The sequence below is a fragment of the Uloborus diversus genome, unplaced genomic scaffold, assembly GCF_026930045.1.
Source record: "Uloborus diversus isolate 005 unplaced genomic scaffold, Udiv.v.3.1 scaffold_12, whole genome shotgun sequence".
NCBI lineage: Eukaryota > Metazoa > Arthropoda > Arachnida > Araneae > Uloboridae > Uloborus > Uloborus diversus.
This window is the reverse complement of record NW_026557876.1, coordinates 10,143,747-10,162,791: the sequence shown is the minus strand read 5'-3', so window position 1 is coordinate 10,162,791 and position 19,045 is coordinate 10,143,747. Positions and strand designations below refer to the sequence as shown.

The window sequence follows — 19,045 nt, the reverse complement described above, 5'->3', positions numbered from 1 at the left end:
TTAAAATACTATAAAATAATATTAAAACCTCAAATGAGGTATGGGTATATTTTTTATTGAATAACCTTGCCCTCGTGTTATAATCATTACGACATTGTTCCTAAAATTAAAATCGCTAATTGTATAGCATTTCGGTAACATTATTATGGTTTAGTATTTAATTGGCTTGAAACGTTAAAGATGTTTTACGTCCACATTCAAAGTATATTGGTACATATTATGTATGTCCTTAGAAGTGGATCATTAGTTTAAGGGATCCTAAAAAAAATTAAAAAAAGACTTTTTAAAATAAAGTAATGAAAACTTTGTTATGAAATATCGTATGTGGCAAGGGGGAACAGGAAATGCTATTCCATTTCCCGGGCCCCCTCCGAGAGATTTTTCTGTATCCGCCCATGGTTCTACTACACCAACTTTCTAATAATAAAGCGCATATTTAAAACACTTCAAGTAATTTGTAACTCAGAAGGTCTATATGGGAAAAAAAAAAGAAATTACTCTTAAAAATGGTTGAAAATTTCTTCAAAACACCTTTTTACTAATATTCGGTTTAATAATAATAAAAAATATTTTACTAAGGTAAAATTCAACATTTTTGTATGTATATTATCAGTTACATAAGTTACGATTAAAAATCTGTAAATATTCGTTGATAAAAAGATACTTTTTAATGAGCGAAACTCTATTTGTCTACTGTTGAGATAGGGAGAAAGTTGCGGAACGACACAATATGGTGGACGCTGGAGCGTGTCGCCACTTAAGAGACGGATCGAGGGCTTTATTCCTTACCAGTAAAAGTGTTAAGTGACCGGATCCAGTTCAGCCTCGTCAAAATAAAGCCTTTCTCTGCATGTCAAACATTACCAAAACTTATTATCAATTGATCATATCGTGGCACGAGTTTCATTGTTGATGACGTCAAGAGCGTCGCCTGATCATTTGCTGTTGTATATATGAGGATTAGTTCGATATTATTATCAAAAACAAACTGATGAGTTAACAGAAAAGTAACCACGATACAAAAAAAAAGTGCAAATAATAATGCAACTAAAAATTCAGTGAAATGCAGCGAAAATCAGAATCATCAACTGAGTGCCTGAAAATTAATTTTATCGACCAATTTTGATTAATCTTATTCATTATTGAAACTCTCAATATTGATTGCAAATGTTCGTCTGTTAATTTGCTGCTTAATTTTTACTCGTCATGTTCACAAATGTATGTGCTACTGAACATTGTAACACTGGTGTTTGTATTTTCTTTACTAATAATACAGCAGAAAGTCTCTCTGTCCGGAGGATGTCTGGATGTCTGTAGGATATTTGTAGGATGTCTGTAGGATGTCTGTGACGCGCATAGCGCCTAAACCGTTCGGCCGATTTTCATGAAATTTGGCACAAAGTTAGTATGTAGCATGGAGGTGTGCACCTCGAAGCGATTTTTCGAAAATTCCATGTGGTTCTTTTTCTATTCCAATTTTAAGAAACAAAACTATCGTAAGATAGACAAGTAAATTACGAAATGATCATAACGTGGAACCGTAACGTGGGTACAAGCCAATTGGCGAGAAAATTCACCATACATTATTTGTAAATATACAGGCGAACCAAAAGGCCTTTTGATTTTTCTATTACGGGCGAAGCCGTGCGGGTGCCACTAGTCATTAATATTGATAAATCTAGGAGGTAAGGATTTGTTGAACTGCTAAAGTCCCAATTCTCAGAAAGTTGATTTGCACATATCAGGGGTCTGAAAGTCAACAAGTTCATACTGGATGAGCCCTAAGTTCTAGCAGATAGCGTTCGTCGTTGACCATTTTTTCGTTTCTTCATTCCCCTGAAATGACACAGTCTTACCAGTAAAACAGTTGAGTTACTGGATCCAGTTCAGCCTCGTCACAATAAAGCCTTTCCTTGCATATTTGACATCACCCAAACACATTATCAAATGATCATGCCGTGGCGCGAGTTTCATTATTGATGCCATCAGGGGCGTTATTCGACCATTGGCTATTATGTATACGAGGATTATACAATATTTCTGTGTTATGTATTGCGATATTAAAAAGTAACTCGGATCGTTAGATTTTGATAAGGGGGCAAAAAAGGAGAAAAAGAAACTGCATCACTTGCGAAAATTCGCATTTTAAAGATTTTCTCAGAAATTCTTTAAAATATGAATTTTTGTAGGTGATGCAGCTTTTTGCTTTCAAACACTGGCAGTAATTTTTGCTTCTAAGCACCGGCCTATAAAAGTTTAGTAATATATTTTCAGTACTAGCATCTTATATAATTTAAAACTAAGCGTTTGTATCTATGTATGTACCTGTATCTATGTATGTATCTATGTAGTCATCTATGTATCTATGTCCAAGTTTCTTCTCCCGACACAACAGTGAACTGACCATCGAACCAGGTATCGATGGATTCGTCATCTTCCCGTCTTCATGTTTGGCTATTTAACATAATCTTCCGATAATAATCAGCTGAGATATCCGTTAAAAACTATTAATTATGACACTTAGATTTCGACATAAAATCTCTATTTTTTGAAGGCTTTCCTCCCTTCAAATTATAATTCAGTGCTTCATCTCAAATTTCTGTAAGAATACTTTTATCTGTTGTCATTTTTTTCTCGAATATGAACAAATAAAATTCCGGTTTTTGTTTTGAGACTCTTCCTGCAATCGGGAGATTTAAAATGTTAACTTTTTAGTTATTTTTCCGCAATCTGCCGCAAAATGTTTCTGATATTTTTTTTTCGTTCAAGCCTGATTATTGAACACGTGTCACTTGATATAACTTTTATTTTCGAGGTAGACCGTACAAAGCCGGGCGACGCAGCTAGTTTAATGAGATTAGTTACATTGTATTAGTGTTACGCATATTTTAATGTTGTTCGCCTCTAACACTATTCGCCATTAACATACACGATACTTACGGCAAAGACTGAATGTTTTCCTTGCATTAGCACTCTGCTAGCAGAGAAAACATATGTACAGAGTTTAGTTACATTTGGGGAACTTCTTGTGGAAGAAGCCTTGTGAACAAAACGAGAAAAAAGCAGAAGAAGAAAGAGGAGGGGGAAGGAAAATAAACGTCAAACTGTTAACCTTGTTTCCATTCGACAGTTTACTGTGCTTCCAATTATCCGGCAACGAATTATCCGGTTTTCAGTTTGTTTAAGCGGTTTTCACATTATCTGATTATGCGATTTTTTGTAGGTTTTCCGTTGATTTAAAAGAACTTGTCAAACTTATTTGTAAGCTAATTAAAACCAATTTATTCACTACACAAACTACTAAAAAATTACATTTTTTGCAGCACGTTCTTTTTTTCATTCTTTCTTTTTTTTTTTTTTTTTTTTTTTGATATACTATTATAAACCATACACTCTTTCTGCTTTATGAATTACATGATTAAGAAATATCTTGGAATGTCTGTGTTTGTGGCAGACAAAAAAAAATGGATTACTTGCTAAAATTAATATTGTAAAGAATTTCTCTGAATTTCTTGACAATATATTAGTTTTTTGCAAATAATGCAGTTTTTTGCTTTTAAGCACCTACAGCAATTTTTGCGTTTAAGCGCAAGCAGTAATTTTTCTTTTAAACACTGGCCTGTGACCGCTTGGGGTTATATTTTTATCAGTATTATATTAGTAACAATTTAATGAAATTATTAATAATGTATTAATTTTAAGCATAATTTAATTTTATTCGTCATAAACTAACACTATTCGCCATTAACACACATAACACTACGTCGAAGATAATGTTTTCCTCGCAATAGCACTACGTTAGCAGAAAAAACATATGTACAGAGTTCATTTTCGTTTGGGAAATAATTCGCACGGAAGGAAGCTTGTGAATAAAAAGAGAAAAAAGAAGAAGAAGGAAGAGGAGAGAAAGGGAAAATAAAAGTCAAACTGGTAACTTTGTTTCTATATACTGTGTTCCCAATTATTCGGCAACCAATTATCCGGTTTGCAGTTTTTATGAGCAATATTCTCCTTATCTGATTATGCGGTTTTTCATAGGTTTTCCGCTCCTTAAGGGGTTCCGGAGCCCAAAAGTCGTCAAACTTTGCTTTTTTTTTTTTTTTAACATTTAAAAAAAAAATTGCGTTTCTTCTGCTTAGTAAGACGTTAAAATCTTGTTTCTATCTTAATTAAAACGAAATATATAATTATTTTTGTTGCATGCATTTAACTAATACTAAAACTCGCGATAACTCAAAGTCCCATGGGACCGGCTAAAACTCTCGACCTATTGGTAATTCAAGTTATGGGAAGTTTCCACAACAGTCTTAAAAGTTTAGAATCCGATGAAATCTTTGAGATAAAAAAATATTCGAGTTATAAACTTCGAACTATCGAGATTCAATTACATTTCACTTTAAAACTTTAAATGCGTTTTTCTCCATGATGCAATTTTTCCCGATTTTTGTATTCAAACTCTTATAAATCAAAAACTGATAAAGTAAAGAAATTTGGAGCATATCTTTTTCAAACAGTTAACTTTAATTTTTATTCGGGAAATTAAAAAAAAAAAATGCTGACTGCAAAAAAAAATGTGATATTTTTTTTTAAAAATAATATCCTTGAATTTTTCAAAATTTTTCTTCAAACATTTTCTATTGTTTATTGAATTAATATTTTTTAAATTGCCGAATAAAAATTAAAGATTAGATATTCGTGCATAATATTTTGAAAAACACTTGCAAATTGACCAAAATTTTTTTTAAGTTTTAGCTATTTGAACCATTTAAAAAAATAAAAAAAAAATTAGTTTTTTTTTTAAATATTTATGTTATGATTTTGCTTATTAAATAGATGGTGAATCAGTGAAAAAATTTCAATTTAAGTAATAATTTTGTTTTTCAAAATTCGTCCCGAACCCCATTAAAAAGAATTCGTCAAACTAATCGATAAACTAAGATCGCACCAAACCAATCAAATTAAACTGCAATTGAAAAAATATCAATTTTCACAATGTGTTATTATTATGATTTTAATTGTTTCTTTTTATTTTCATGTATGTATTTATTTATTTCGTAGAAGAATTTAAAACTGGCCTAATGATATGATTTATTAAAGGGTCAAGAAAAATGTTTCTAAAAAGAAAGCATTTAAGAGGCATTTCGGAAACAGCTTATTTGCAAAATAGCATTAGCAAAATGCTTCAGACTTTAAAAGGAAGTCGGAAGCTCACGCATATCACGCGATCAAACTTTTGTCACGAAGCTTTCTTGCGGCGGTCATTGATCCCATGATTTCATTTGTAAATATTAAAATTGTAAAATACATACTTTGTAAAAGTTAATTTTCATTGAATAGTTTTGTTTAGAGATACAGGCATCCCTCGTACAACAGGGTACTTGTACAACACTGTTTCGATATTACACGGTACCAAATTTGCAATTATTATAACATGGCTTCGATATTACACGGTACGAAACTTGAATTTAATACTTCATGGTTTTGATATAACACGACAGTCATGTTTTTTAAAAAAAAGTGGAATTTCATTTTTGTTAAATACATTCTGTTAATGTTTGTTCTAATAAGTTTTTATTTTGCTTTTATGGAACTTGATTTCGATATAACACGGTACACATCCCCTGATTCACATTATTTCTAAGTCTCGTATAACACGATTTCGATATAACACGAAACACGGTTTCGATACAACACGATACATATTGACATGATTTTTACTATGTACAGGTGTCCCTCGCATAACACGGTTAATTCGTTCCGTGTAGTATCGAAACCGTGTTATACGAGACTTTTTTAAAAATAAATTTTAACTTATTTTTTACAGTAATTAATTATGTACATAGTAGAAATCCATGTCAATATGTACCATGTTATATCGAAACCGTGTTTCGTGTTATATCGAAACTGTGTTATACGAGACTTAGAAATAATGTAAATCAAGGGATGTGTACCGTGTTATATCGAAACCAAGTGTCATAAAAACAAAGTAAAAACTTATTAGAGTTATCAACCATTTACAGAATGTATTAAACAAAAATGAAATTCCATCTTTTTTCAACATAACATTCGTGTTATATCTAAACCATGAAGTATTAAAGTGAAGTATAAATACTACCATGAAGTAAGTTTCGTACCGTGTAATATCGAAACCGTGTTATAATTATCGCAAATTGTGTACCCTGTAATATCGAAATCGTGTCATACGAGGCTTAGAAATAATGTAAATCAAGGCATGTGCACCGTGTTATATCGAAACCAAGTTTCATAAAAACAAAGTAAAAACTTATTAGAGTTATCAACCATTTACAGAATGTATTAAACAAAAATGAAATTCCATCTTTTTTCAACATAACATTCGTGTTATATCTAAACCATGAAGTATTAAAGTGAAGTATAAATACTACCATGAAGTAAGTTTCGTACCGTGTAATATCGAAACCGTGTTATAATTATCGCAAATTGTGTACCCTGTAATATCGAAATCGTGTCATACGAGGCTTAGAAATAATGTAAATCAAGGCATGTGCACCGTGTTATATCGAAACCAAGTTTCATAAAAACAAAGTAAAATCTTATTAGAGTTATCAAACATTAACAGAATGTATTAAACAAAAATGAGATTCCATCTTTTTTAAAGATAACATTCGTGTTATATCTAAACCATGAAGTATTAAAATGAAGTATAAATACTACCATGAAGTAAGTTTCGTACCGTGTAATATCGAAACCGTGTTATAATTATCGCAAATTGTGTACCGTGTAATATCGAAATCGTGTCATACGAGACTTAGAAATAATGTAAATCAATTGATATTTACTGTGTTATATCGAAACCAAGTTTCATAAAAACAAAGTAAAAACTTATTAGAGTTTTTAAACATTTACAGAATTTATTAAACAAAAAAAAAAAAAAAACTCTATGTTTTTTTGAAGTTAACATTCGTGTTATATCTAAACCATGAAGTATTAAAATGAAGTATAAATACTACCATGAAGTAAGTTTCGTACCGTGTAACATCGAAACCGTGTGATAATACATAATCGCAAATTTGGTACCGTGTAATATCGAAGCCGTGTTGTACAAGTACCGTGTTAGACGAGGGACGCCTGTACATGATTAATTAGCGTAAAAAATAAGTTAAAATTTATTTTTTTAAGGGGGTCCGGGACACATTTTGAAATTTTTTTTATTATGTACTTTAGAGTTTTGAAATTTTTTGAACTGATTCATCATTTATTTAATAAGCAAAATCATAACATAAATATGAAAAAAAAAATTTTTTTATTTAAATTTAATTAGTTTTTTTCAAAAAATGGGGTTGCTTTAAATTGCTATAACTCAAAATATTGTTGGTCAATTTTCAATTTCTTTTCAAAAAAGTATGCACAAATATCTAAGCTTTAATTTTTATTCGGCGATTTTAAAAATATTGATTCAATAAAAAATAAAAAATATTTGAAGAAAAATTTCGAAAAATTCGAAGATACTTTTTTTAAAAAAAAATCATAATTTTTGCAGTAAACGTTTATTTAAAATTCGCCGAATAAAAATTAAAGTAAATTGCTTGAAAAAGATATGCTCCAAGTTTCATTACTTTATCTCTATCGGTTCCTGACTTATAAGAGTTTGAATGCAAGAAATCGGGAAAAATTGCATCATGGAGAAAAACGCGTTTAAAGTTTTAAAGTTATGTACACATTCGTTAGATGCATGCAACAAAAATAACTATAACTTTCGTTCTATTTAAGGTAGAAACAAGATTCAAACGTCCTCTTAAGCAGAAAAGAACGAAGCAATTTTTCAAATTATAAAAAAAAATTGCAAAATTTGAGGATTTTTGTGTCCCGGACCCCCTTAAAGTCTCGTATAACACGGTTTAGATACTACACGGAACAAATTAACCGTGTTATACGAGGGACACCTGTATATGTTTTGGCATTGATCCAATACCATTGAAATAGGAAACTAACTGAATCTCTCTTGTCTGCTGAAGAGAAATAGAATTTAGAGAGGAAACTCTTTAGCTATGAATTCCAAAATTTGTCTTCAATTACATTTCCTTTCAAGCTTACTGGCTTGCGGGTGGTAAGGAATTGGTCTTCTACACACTGTAAAACAAAATCCTGAAATTTTACGGTAAAAGTTACTGGCATCCATATTGCCTGTAACTTTTACCATAAATTAATATTTTACTGTAAAATTTTGAACTGTAAAAAGTTTGAAATATAGTTTTTTATTACTAGGTTGTGGTCTATTTAAAATTAAGGTGGAAAAAATGTTTTCAAAGCTTCTAGCAAAAAAAAAAGCGAAGAAAAACTCGAATAAAACCAAGTCTTATTTTAATTGGTTACCTCTTGGGCAGGGACTGATTTAGAAATTTTAAGACAGTAAATCAAACATATCTTTAGAAGCCTAATTGGACAAAAGCATTAAAGGACGTGCTGTAGGGTCGCAACCAGATAATGTTTTTTGTTATCTCATATGCTGCTGCTAAGGCATAGTAACGGTAACAGTATGGAGGGAGGGGAGGAGTAAAACTGCGTAATAAAATATTAAAGAGAAAAAATACCCATTTTGATGTTGAAAATCACACATCTATAACTTTATGTAGCTCTTGATTTTAACCACAATAATAAACAAAGATATTTAAAAAATCACACACACAACGTTTTAACAGACAAAATTTGCAAGTAACTGTAGACACGTGTTTCAAGGTATTAAGAAACCCTTTTTTTTTCAATGCAATGCAGAGCATCCGAGAAAAGCTATTCTCAGCAGGCTTTCCTTGGATTACTTTTTATCTCAATGTTCACCATTCATTGCATTGAAGAAGAGGTTCCTTGAAACTTCGAAACATGTGTCTGCAGTAATCTACAACGTTCTTAAAATAACGTTGTTGCATCTCAGTTTACTTTTCTAGCGCAAAAGTAGAGGAATGTGGGACAAAGTGAAATGGGTAAATATTTAATCCGCTTTTAGCACCTCTTATGTAGTAATATCTTACTACTATTATATATGCGAAAGTTTGTCTGTATGGATGTATGGATGTTTGTTACTCTTTCACGCAAAAACTACTGAACGGATTTTGATGAAACTTTACAATAATATAGCTTATGCATCAGAATAACACATAGGGTAGTTTTCGTCCCGTTATGGGGGGCAAAACCCCCTTAGGGGGGCAATAAAACACAATTTTCGTATAAATTCTCTAATATTGGGATGAAAAAATACTTGCACATATTTACATTAAATGTCCATCGAAAGCTCTGATTTTTCTGCTGAAGATGGCACCTGTTCGAAATTTCAAAGTAGAATAAAAAACGAGTTATGAGCTTTTTAGATCCATGTTCGAAGGCTTTCCTCAACTCAATACAGTATTTAGTGTATCATCTCAACTCCCTGTCGATAGCGACTATTGTTACATTGTTGACTATCTCTGCTTTTCCTGACTGTTCAAGGCTTTTCTCAAGTCAAATCTTGAAGTAAGATTTTTGCACAAGATTAATATTGTAAAGAATTTCTCTGAATTTCTTTACAATATATTAGTTTTTTGCAAATAATGCAGTTTTTTGCTTTTAAGCACCTACAGTAATTTTTACGTTTAAGCGCAAGCAGTAATTTTTCTTTTAAGCACCGGCCTGTGATAGCTTGGTGTTATATTTTTAGCAGTAATATATTAGTAACAATTTAATGAAATTATTAATAATGTATTAGTTTTAAGCATAATTTAATTTTTTTCGCCATAAACTAACACTATTCGCCATTAACACACGTAACACTACGTCGAAGACAGAATGTTTTAATCGCAATAGCACTACGTTAGCAGAGAAAACATATGTACAGAGTTCATTTTCATTTGGGAAATAATTCGCACGGAAGGAGCCTTGTGAACAAAAAGAGAAACGAGCTGATGTGTGCATCACATGACTTCCTTTTACTCCAATTTAATGTCATTTCCCCATTATTCGCTATTTTAATGTGATTCAATATTTATTCTCTAAATATCACCAACAGTGGCCAATTTCAAACCAGATTTAAAAAAAAAACTCCGCCAAATTTGTCGCCAAGTTGGCGACAAAACTTGGCGACCAAAAGACTGGCGATATATCGCCAAGTGTCCGACAAATTATAACGCCACTTGAGTTTACATCGAAATTAACAATGATTTCCCCCCAAAAAGGTGCAAAAGACCCCCTTAGGAACATCCGAAAGCAACCAAAAGGGGAGGTGCACAACTAGACCCCACTACGAGTCTATGTACCAAATTTCAACTTCCTAGGACATACCATTTTTGAGTTATGCGAGATACATACGCACATACGCACATACGCACATACACACATACGCACATACATACAGACGTCACGAGAAAAGTCGTTGTAATTACCTCGGTGATGGTCAAAATGGATATTTCGCGTGTCTATACATTCTTAGGCACTTTTCCGCATGTGGTCGAATCGAAAAAAAAACTCAACATTCATTTGGGGGTGAGCAAAATGGAAATTAAGGGCGATTTTTGAGTGAAAATTTTTTCGCGAATACAATACTTCCTTTTTTGTAAAAGGAAGTAAAAAGAAGAAGAAGGAAGAGGAGAGAAAGGGAAAATAAAAGCCAAACTGGTAACTTTGTTTCTATACACTGGGTTACCAATTATTCGGCAACGAATTATCCGGTTTTCAGTTTGTATAAGCGGTTTTCACATTATCTGATAATGTGATTTTTTTAATAGGTTTTCCGTTCCTTTAAAAGAACTTGTCAAACTTATTTGTAAGCTAATTAAAACCAATTTATTTGCTACACAAACTACTAAAAAATTATATTTTTTGCAGCACGTTCTTTTTTTCATTCTTTCTTTCTTTTATATATATATATATATATATATACTATTATAAACCATACATTTTTTCTGCTTTATGAATTACATGATTAAGAAATATCTTGGAATGTCTGTGTTTGTGACAGACAAAAAAATAAATCACTTGCTAAGATTAATATTGTAAAGAATTTCTCTGAATTTCTTTACAATATATTAGTTTTTTGCAAATAATGCAGTTTTTTGCTTTTAAGCACCTACAGTAATTTTTGCGTTTAAGCGCAAGCAGTAATTTTTCTTTTAAGCACCAGCCTGTGATAGCTTGGTGTTATATTTTTAGCAGTAATATATTAGTAACAATTTGATAAAATTATTTATAATATATTTGTTTTAAGCATAATTAAATTTTATTCGCCATAAACTAATACTATTCGCCATTAACACACATAACACTACGTCGAAGACAGAATGTTTTCTTCGCAATAGCACTACGTTAGCAGAGAAAACATATGTACAGAGTTCGTTTAACTAAATTAGGCAAAGTTAGTTTAACTAAATTAGGCAAATCCATAAACAGCACAAAAACTTCCATTAATTTTCCTTTTTGCACAATTTCAAACAATCACCAAATTTTACAACTTATTTTGGAAACATTTCGGATGAAACTGTTTAGCGCCATTTTATGGTGACCAAAAGTATCTCAGCATCTGGCGACGATGTCTCTGTAACAAATATTAATATCATATCGTTTTACAAAGTAAGGAAAAAAGGGGGGAGCATCATCGAAGGTACCCCAAAACGACTCTCGCAAATTTGGTAAAATCGCACCAAGAGCCCACAATAATTGAAATTTCCCGAAATAACTAAAGCAAGTATAAGTGGATTACGAGCGCAGCTACTTTTTTTTAATCACTTCGTACTTCATTAGCCATACAGAGAAGGTTTTAGACTCCATGTTAAAAAGAAGTATCAACAGATTAATCTTTTTAAACATGAGAAGATTAATTTAATGTTTTGAAAGTTTGTATATGCTTAAATATAGTGCTTTCGTTTCTAAATCAATACTATTTTGTTCTTATACTTGTTGCTATTTTAGTTTTATGGGTAAGGAAGAAACTCGATTTTTAATCACGTCAAAAAGATACGTTTTAAATTCTTTCTCTTAAAACAGAAAACAAAAGCAAATAACGATTTTTTCTCATAATTATTACTGACCCAGGCAACGCCGGGTATTTTTGCTAGTTTTAACTATATATTGTAGCATATGTAGTCCATTCCAGCCAGGAAAGAATTACCGCCGAAAATTAAAGCATATGATAATACAGGAAATTTTCAAAAATTGATATTCATGCTGTATTATTTTGTTTCAAGTCACAAATTGGGATTATAAACTGATAAGGTTCTTGCTGTTAACATTCTTAATAGTAAATGAGACCTAATATTCGGTGAAGTATATGCTTAGTTAATATTAAGCAATTTTGTATTTTTAATATTTTGTACAATGGTCAAGAACATGCGGGTCAAAGTGGACGGGGCAAAGTGAAGTAGTTTATTTTGTTTAGGTACTCAATCATTTACTAAATTGCTTTGCCCCGCATAATTATTAATTAATTTCTTTACGTTCCTCCATTTACTAATTCACTTATTCATTCATTCATTCACTTATTTTCTCATCCATTCACTCTTTGACTCACTTATTTATTTTTCTTCATACAGTATTTTTTTTTTTTAATTTTTCGTTTATTGTTTCAGTATCTTTTCATTTATTTCTTAAAACTTTTATTTACTGACTAGCTGCGCCTCTCGGCTTTGCACCGTCTACGTTGAAAATAAGTTTGGTCGAGTGACGCGTGTTCAAAAATCAGGCTCGAACTGAAAAAAAAAAAGAAAGAAAAACTAATTTGAATTTTGACATCTTGAATTCAAATTATGTTTTTCGCAATCACGAGTGTGTGTATGTAGGCATGTGTGTTTGTGTGTGGGGGGTATGTGTGTTTGTGTGTAGGGGGTATGTGTATGTGTGTGTAGGCATATGTGTTTGTGTCTGTGCGCAGGCATGAGTGGGTAGTCGTGTGTATGGATGTGTGTGTGGGGGGGTGGGTATGTGTATGTGTGTAGGCATATGTGTTTGTGTCTGTGTGCAGGCATAAATGTGTGGGTAGTTGTGTGTATGTGTTTGTGTGTGTATGTGTTTGTGTGTGTATGTGTAGGTGTATGTGTGTGTAGGTGTATGTGTGTATTTGTGTGTATGTGTGTGTGCATGTGTGTAGTTGTGTATGTGTGTGTAGGACATGGATGCAACCTGGGGACGGCTTTCGCTAGAGGAGCAGCATCGTGAGGAGCCGGTCGCCGGTGATGGTGCGGAGGGTGGCGGTGGGAAAATAAAATGACAGGACATCGAAACAGTCAAATGAAAGCAATAAGCAATCGTGATTGCTCAAAAAAATTCTGTAAAACTTCCCCGACAGATTTTGGAAAAATAACCAAAAGAAAAAATTTAAATCTCTCTATTACGGGAGGAGCCCCAAATCGTTCTATGTTCTTTATTGTTCTGTGATTCGAAGCTAAATTTAATAAATATTCCTTTTACTTCCAAAAGAATATCTTACTTAACCAGTAGTACTTTTCACCCAAATTGTATTCATGTCAGTCAGTTACAAAGTTTTCTAAAATCATCCAAAATGTATTTTCAAGATTCAATTTTCGTTTACATAGTTTTGGTCAAAAAAGAGCCAAGTTCAAACCAGTGGAAAATATCTTTGTAAAATATGCATTGTATTTCGCAGGCTCCAAAATATTTTCTGTTTTGCATTGTCAATGTCAATCAGTTAGTTACGAATGGAATTGCTGCTTAAAAAAATCTGGCCGAAAGCCCTAAAAAGTGAAATGTCCCAATTTTTTTATGACAATTGTTTTCTAAAATCTAAAAGTTTCGCATAACTTTCTTGGTTTTTCGCCGAAACAGTAAACTGGAGACCTTGAAAAAGCGGCAATTACTTTCAAAAAAAAAAAAAAAAATTCTGCATTACTACTCGTATTAGAAAACCATGACTTGGAATCGGCATGACTTGTATACAATTTTATAGAGTAACTTTTTTTTCTAACAATTAGTAACTGTATGTTTTTTTGTGTGTTATAGCCTTAAAATGTATTCTTAATTTCACATCAAAGCCAAAAAAAAATAGCATAATTTCACTTTGTTACGACCAAATTTTTATCTAATTGCACTTCTGACCAACTAAACCAGGATCGAAAATTAAAGCCAAAATGTTTCTTTTTGTTTTTAACTATTTCAACACTTCTACTAAATACAAATTTTTGATAAAGGAAACAGTTCCTGTTTAAATAAACCACATTTAAAATTTATCAAGAACTTTCACAAATTCTTCTTCCGCCAGTTTTACTGCAGTTGCAGCTTCTGTATGCATCAATTGCCTTTTCAAATTGCCCACAAGATGTACTTGTTTTCTCATGACATCCAACAGTTCCATCTTTTGTTTTTCCAGCAACTTCTTTTCGTTAACAACGCCCGACATTTTTTTCTTATCATCTTCACTCACCCGTCTACTTTCAGCTTTAGACTGAGCTAGTTCTACCTTCAGCTGATCATTTTCCGACTGCAACTTAGCATAAGTCTTTTCAAGCTCTAAAATTTTAAACTTCAGCTCTCTGCGACTTTTCTTCAGTTTCTCAATTTCAGCACTACTGAGCTTCAAATCATTCACGGAAGACGCGTGTTGTCTTTTCAAAACTTCAAAATCGCCCTTCAGCTGTGAGAGCCGATGCTCGTATAAGATGTTCTTCCTCCGCATCTCCAAGCGATCAGTTTCGGCGATTTTTCTGGATCTTTCAACAGCTAGGAGCTTGTCGTACTTGTAGACACAGTCTTTTATCAGAGATCCCAGCTCGTCCTGCAAGCTTCCAACTTTAGCTCTGAGCATCACCACGAGGTCTTCGCTTTTCATGCTGCGGGCAATATTCTCGATTTCATGTTTTGATACTGACGTTTTGCTGTGTCTACCTTTCTCTTCCAAACAGAATAGCTTCTTCATCAGTTCTTCCTTGCAGCATCCTTTGTCGAACGAGTCTTCTGGTGGCTTGCCCATTGACGAATTACCCTCGATGACCTCAATATCCTGTTCAGCACTTTTGCTACTCAATTGCAAATCTTCAATTTGACCTTTACCATCTGAGCAACTTATCTGCTGTGGATCTGCTTCAGCACTTTTGCTACTCAATTGCAAATCTTCGATTTGGCCTTTACCACCGGAAGAACTCATCTGCTGTTGATCTGCTTTGGTTGTGATCAAAGGACTTTTTATGTCATCCACATTACAATTGTCCATGGAAGCATCAAAGATTCCTTCTACCTCATCCCCATCATTGCTTTTACCTTCCGCAACAGTCACTAAACCACTTATCTGCTGCTGATCTGCTTTGTTTGTGATTAAAAAACTTCTTATGTCTTCTTCATTGCAATTGTCCATGGGAGCATCGAAGATTTCTTCTGCCTCATCCCCATCATTGCTTTTACCTTTCGCAGCAGTCACTAAACCACTTATCTGTTGCTGATCTGCTTTGTTTGTGATTAAAAAACTTCTTATGTCTTCTACATTGCAATTGTCCATGGGAGCATCGAAGATTTCTTCTGCCTCATCCTCATCACTGTTTTTACCTTTCGAAACAGACACTAAACTACTTATCTGCTGTTGATCTGCTTTGGTTGTGATCAAAGGATTTCTTATGCCATCCACATTGCAATTGTCCATGGGAGCATCGACAATTTCTTCTGCATTATCCCCATCTTTGCTTTTACCTTTCGAAACAGACACTAAACCACTTATCTGCAGTTGATCTGTTTCGGTTGTGATCAACGGGCTTTCTATGTCATCCACACTGCAATTGTCCATGGGAATATCAGCAATTTCTTCTGCATTAACCCCATCGCTGCTTTTATTTTTCGAAACAGACTCACTATCTGAAACAGTACATGAAGATTTCTTACTGGTTACATCTTCGCTATCCGATGTCTCTTCGATCTTAGTATTTTGCTCAAACCATTCTTCATCTTTGGAATTTAAATCTGATAAAGTGCCAGAGGATAGCGAAAAAGAACTTTTTTCACTGGAATTATTGTAGCTATTGTCATTCTCAGAGTTCTCTTCTGGACAATCAGCGTTTGAACTACCCATACTTGTGCTTCGGTTTTCATCAACAACCGCTTGATCTTCACCAGTTTCGCTTACTTCATGGAAAGATGCAGCAAGATTCTTGATGAACGTGCTAGCAAAATTGCGTTTGCAATCTTGGACAATATCTCCGATTGAACGAGACGGTGTTTTCTGATCTCTCAAGCTTTTGTCAACATCTAATTTCTGATTCAGCTCCTTGCTGTCTGATGAAGATTCAACCTCCTCATAGTCATTTTCTAACGCACCTTCAGACTGATTTTTCTGGTCCTTAGTACTTGGCGAAGAATCTTCATTTAATTCGGCCTCACAATACATTTTCCAAAACCTCACTAAAATTACTGAAAATTTTTCTTCAAATCTTGGGAGTTCTTTTTCGAAAAGGATCCTTTCAGATGCATTAATTATCGTCTACGTTTCCAAACTCTGTACTTGAACTTGAAATTGTTCGAATTTCTCTGCACAAAAACAAATTAAATTAAAATTTACACAAAAAGGAACTATTGTGCTTGTAAATATTAACGCGGTAATGGATTATTTTAATTTTTCACGAAATAGAAACATTATAGGGGAGGTATACATTCCATATTTTGATTTTTCCAATTTTTGTTACTAATGTTACGAACTGAAATAAAATTTCACGTAATACTATATTTATTTTTCTACCAAGATACCTTGTTTCTAAACCTTTTTTTACTTCGTTTTTTTACTTCGTTTTTTTTTTATTTTTTTCATGTAAAACATCTTCGCAATTTTTTTCGAAATGTATCAACTTGACTCAACGTTGATCAAGTTGATACAAAAAAGGATTGAACTCTTATGCTGACGCAATAAGTAACGAAATGAATTTTGTAAGAGTTGCAATCTCAGAAGAGTCAATAAATCTTTAAAGTATCAATCCGAGTCAGATGATAAACGTAAATCTGATTTTTACAGTTGATCATATATATTTAAAAACTGAACGTATGTGTCTATGTATGTATGTATGTATCTATTTCCAAGTTACTCCTCCAGAAAACCAGTGAACTGACCATTGAACCTGGTATCGATAGATTCGTAATTTTTCTGCCTTTACATTCGGCTGTTTGACATAATCCTCCGATAATAATTAGTGGAGATATGAAGTAAAAACTATTAATTAGAATCCTTAGATTTTGACATAAAATCCCTATTTTTCGAAGGCTTTCTTTCCTCCATTTAAATTTTTATTCAGTGCTTCATCTCAACTTTCCGCAACAATGCTTTTCTTAAAATTTATAGGGAGTGCGCTGACCTACAGTGTCGAAAGCTGCCAGGAACCGCGCCGCGCAGTTCAGACGCGTGGCGCTATTGTGGGACTGTTGTGGTCAGTGAACTGATCTTTAAATGCATTTTTTTTCGATATTTAGGCACATAATTTGATTTTGTAGAATTTTTCTACTAGGCTTTGTTTGCTTTATTTCTTCAACGCTTGTTTTTGTTCTTACAGTTGAAGATAATTAAATATGTAAGTGAAATAATATGATTTGTCGTATTATTCAATTGTGACTGTTCTTTATAACGTTTTTATTATAGCATAATTTATTAGGAGAATCACTTTGAATTGCAGGGGAAAAAACCGCTTCACTCGCTAAGGGGCAGGGTTACGGTAGCGTGGTTGCTTGGCGCGTCAAGCAATGAACTATACAGTTGAAGGATTATTTTGAGCTTTAAAGCTACTGTTAATCCTTTGGCGAATAGTTTTAAATTCCAAGGAGACTTAAACCGGTTTTTTGAAAAGGTGTGTACGCATTTTAGTTGAAGGAAAATGATCATTTCACATCAGTTGTGGGGGGGGGGGGCGTTGATTTTTTTTTTAATTCAATGGACTTTCTTTAAATTCTAAGCATGGGCGTCGTCGTGCGGGTACTACTAGTATGATATAATCACTTGAACACCCTAAACTTCAGTTGAAAGAAAACTATTTAAATTTTAACCTTGTACGCAGAAAACGTTATTATGACGGATCTCACTCCAGTAGCTATATAGATCAGTGTCTCGCTCATACAATCAATGTGTCTTGTTTTAATCGCTTATTTTGTCTTGAAATTAAACACCAAGTTTTAACCGTCGGCCACATTGCTTTTGGCAACAATTGTGAAGCAAATACGCGTTTTGTTTTGATTAGTTTGGCGAAAGTTTTGGAAACGTGCCAAGTAGTCCAAGTTAGAATAATTCGGTACTTTTTCGTTAACGGTACGTCAAGGGATATTTCGATAACTGGGAATCTGGCGCGGTCGTCTAATTTTTGGCGTAAATAATTTTATTTTGGTAACCCTGCTGATTTATAGTAACCCTATGTGAATAGATGTTTCCGATCTCTTTGTTTTGATTTTCAAAGAAAAATACCTTTCGCGCAGGCGCTGGAGCCAAAAATTGATGCCAATGAAGAAAGATCGACGGATTCCAAATTATCGAAACATCCCCGTACGTCACTAGGCGTGTTTCTAGGTACTTACGTATTAGTGCCACCGCAGCAGAAGTTGCAATAATGTGCCAATAAAGAGCAATAATTTGGCGCATTTGATGTTCGCACGCACACGCACTTATCCTTTGGATTCCTTGTTGCCTTGTTTTGGCAACAAAAAAAATCACCAAATATTATAAAAACCGCCAAATCTGTAACAAAAGTGCCGTTTATACGTAAGTAACTGTTTCTTATTTTGGGAAGATTTCGATAATTGGGAATTTGTCAATCTCTCTTCATTGGCGTCAATTTTTGGCTCCAGCTCCTGCGCGAGAGGTATTTTTCTTTGAAAAGCTACACAAAGATACAGGATACATTTATTGACATAAGGTTACTTTAAATCAGCAGGGTTACCAAAATAAAAGTATTTACTCCGAAAATGAGTCGACCACGCCAGATTCCCAATCATTGAAATATCCCGCTTATTTTTGGCGTTTTTAGGGGATATTTCGATGATTGGGAATCTGGCGATCTTTCTTATTGGCGTAAATTTTTTGTTCCATCGCCTGCGCGAGATGTATTTTTCTTTGCAAATCAAAACAAAGAGATAGGAAGCA

At 33.2% G+C, this 19,045-nt stretch overlaps 1 protein-coding gene across 1 annotated transcript in view; it reads left to right on the top strand.

Moving 5' to 3' along the window:
* LOC129232461 (kyphoscoliosis peptidase-like) overlaps positions 1–19,045 on the top strand; it is a 170,772-nt gene that overhangs the window by 114,331 nt on the left and 37,396 nt on the right. The window lies entirely within an intron of this gene.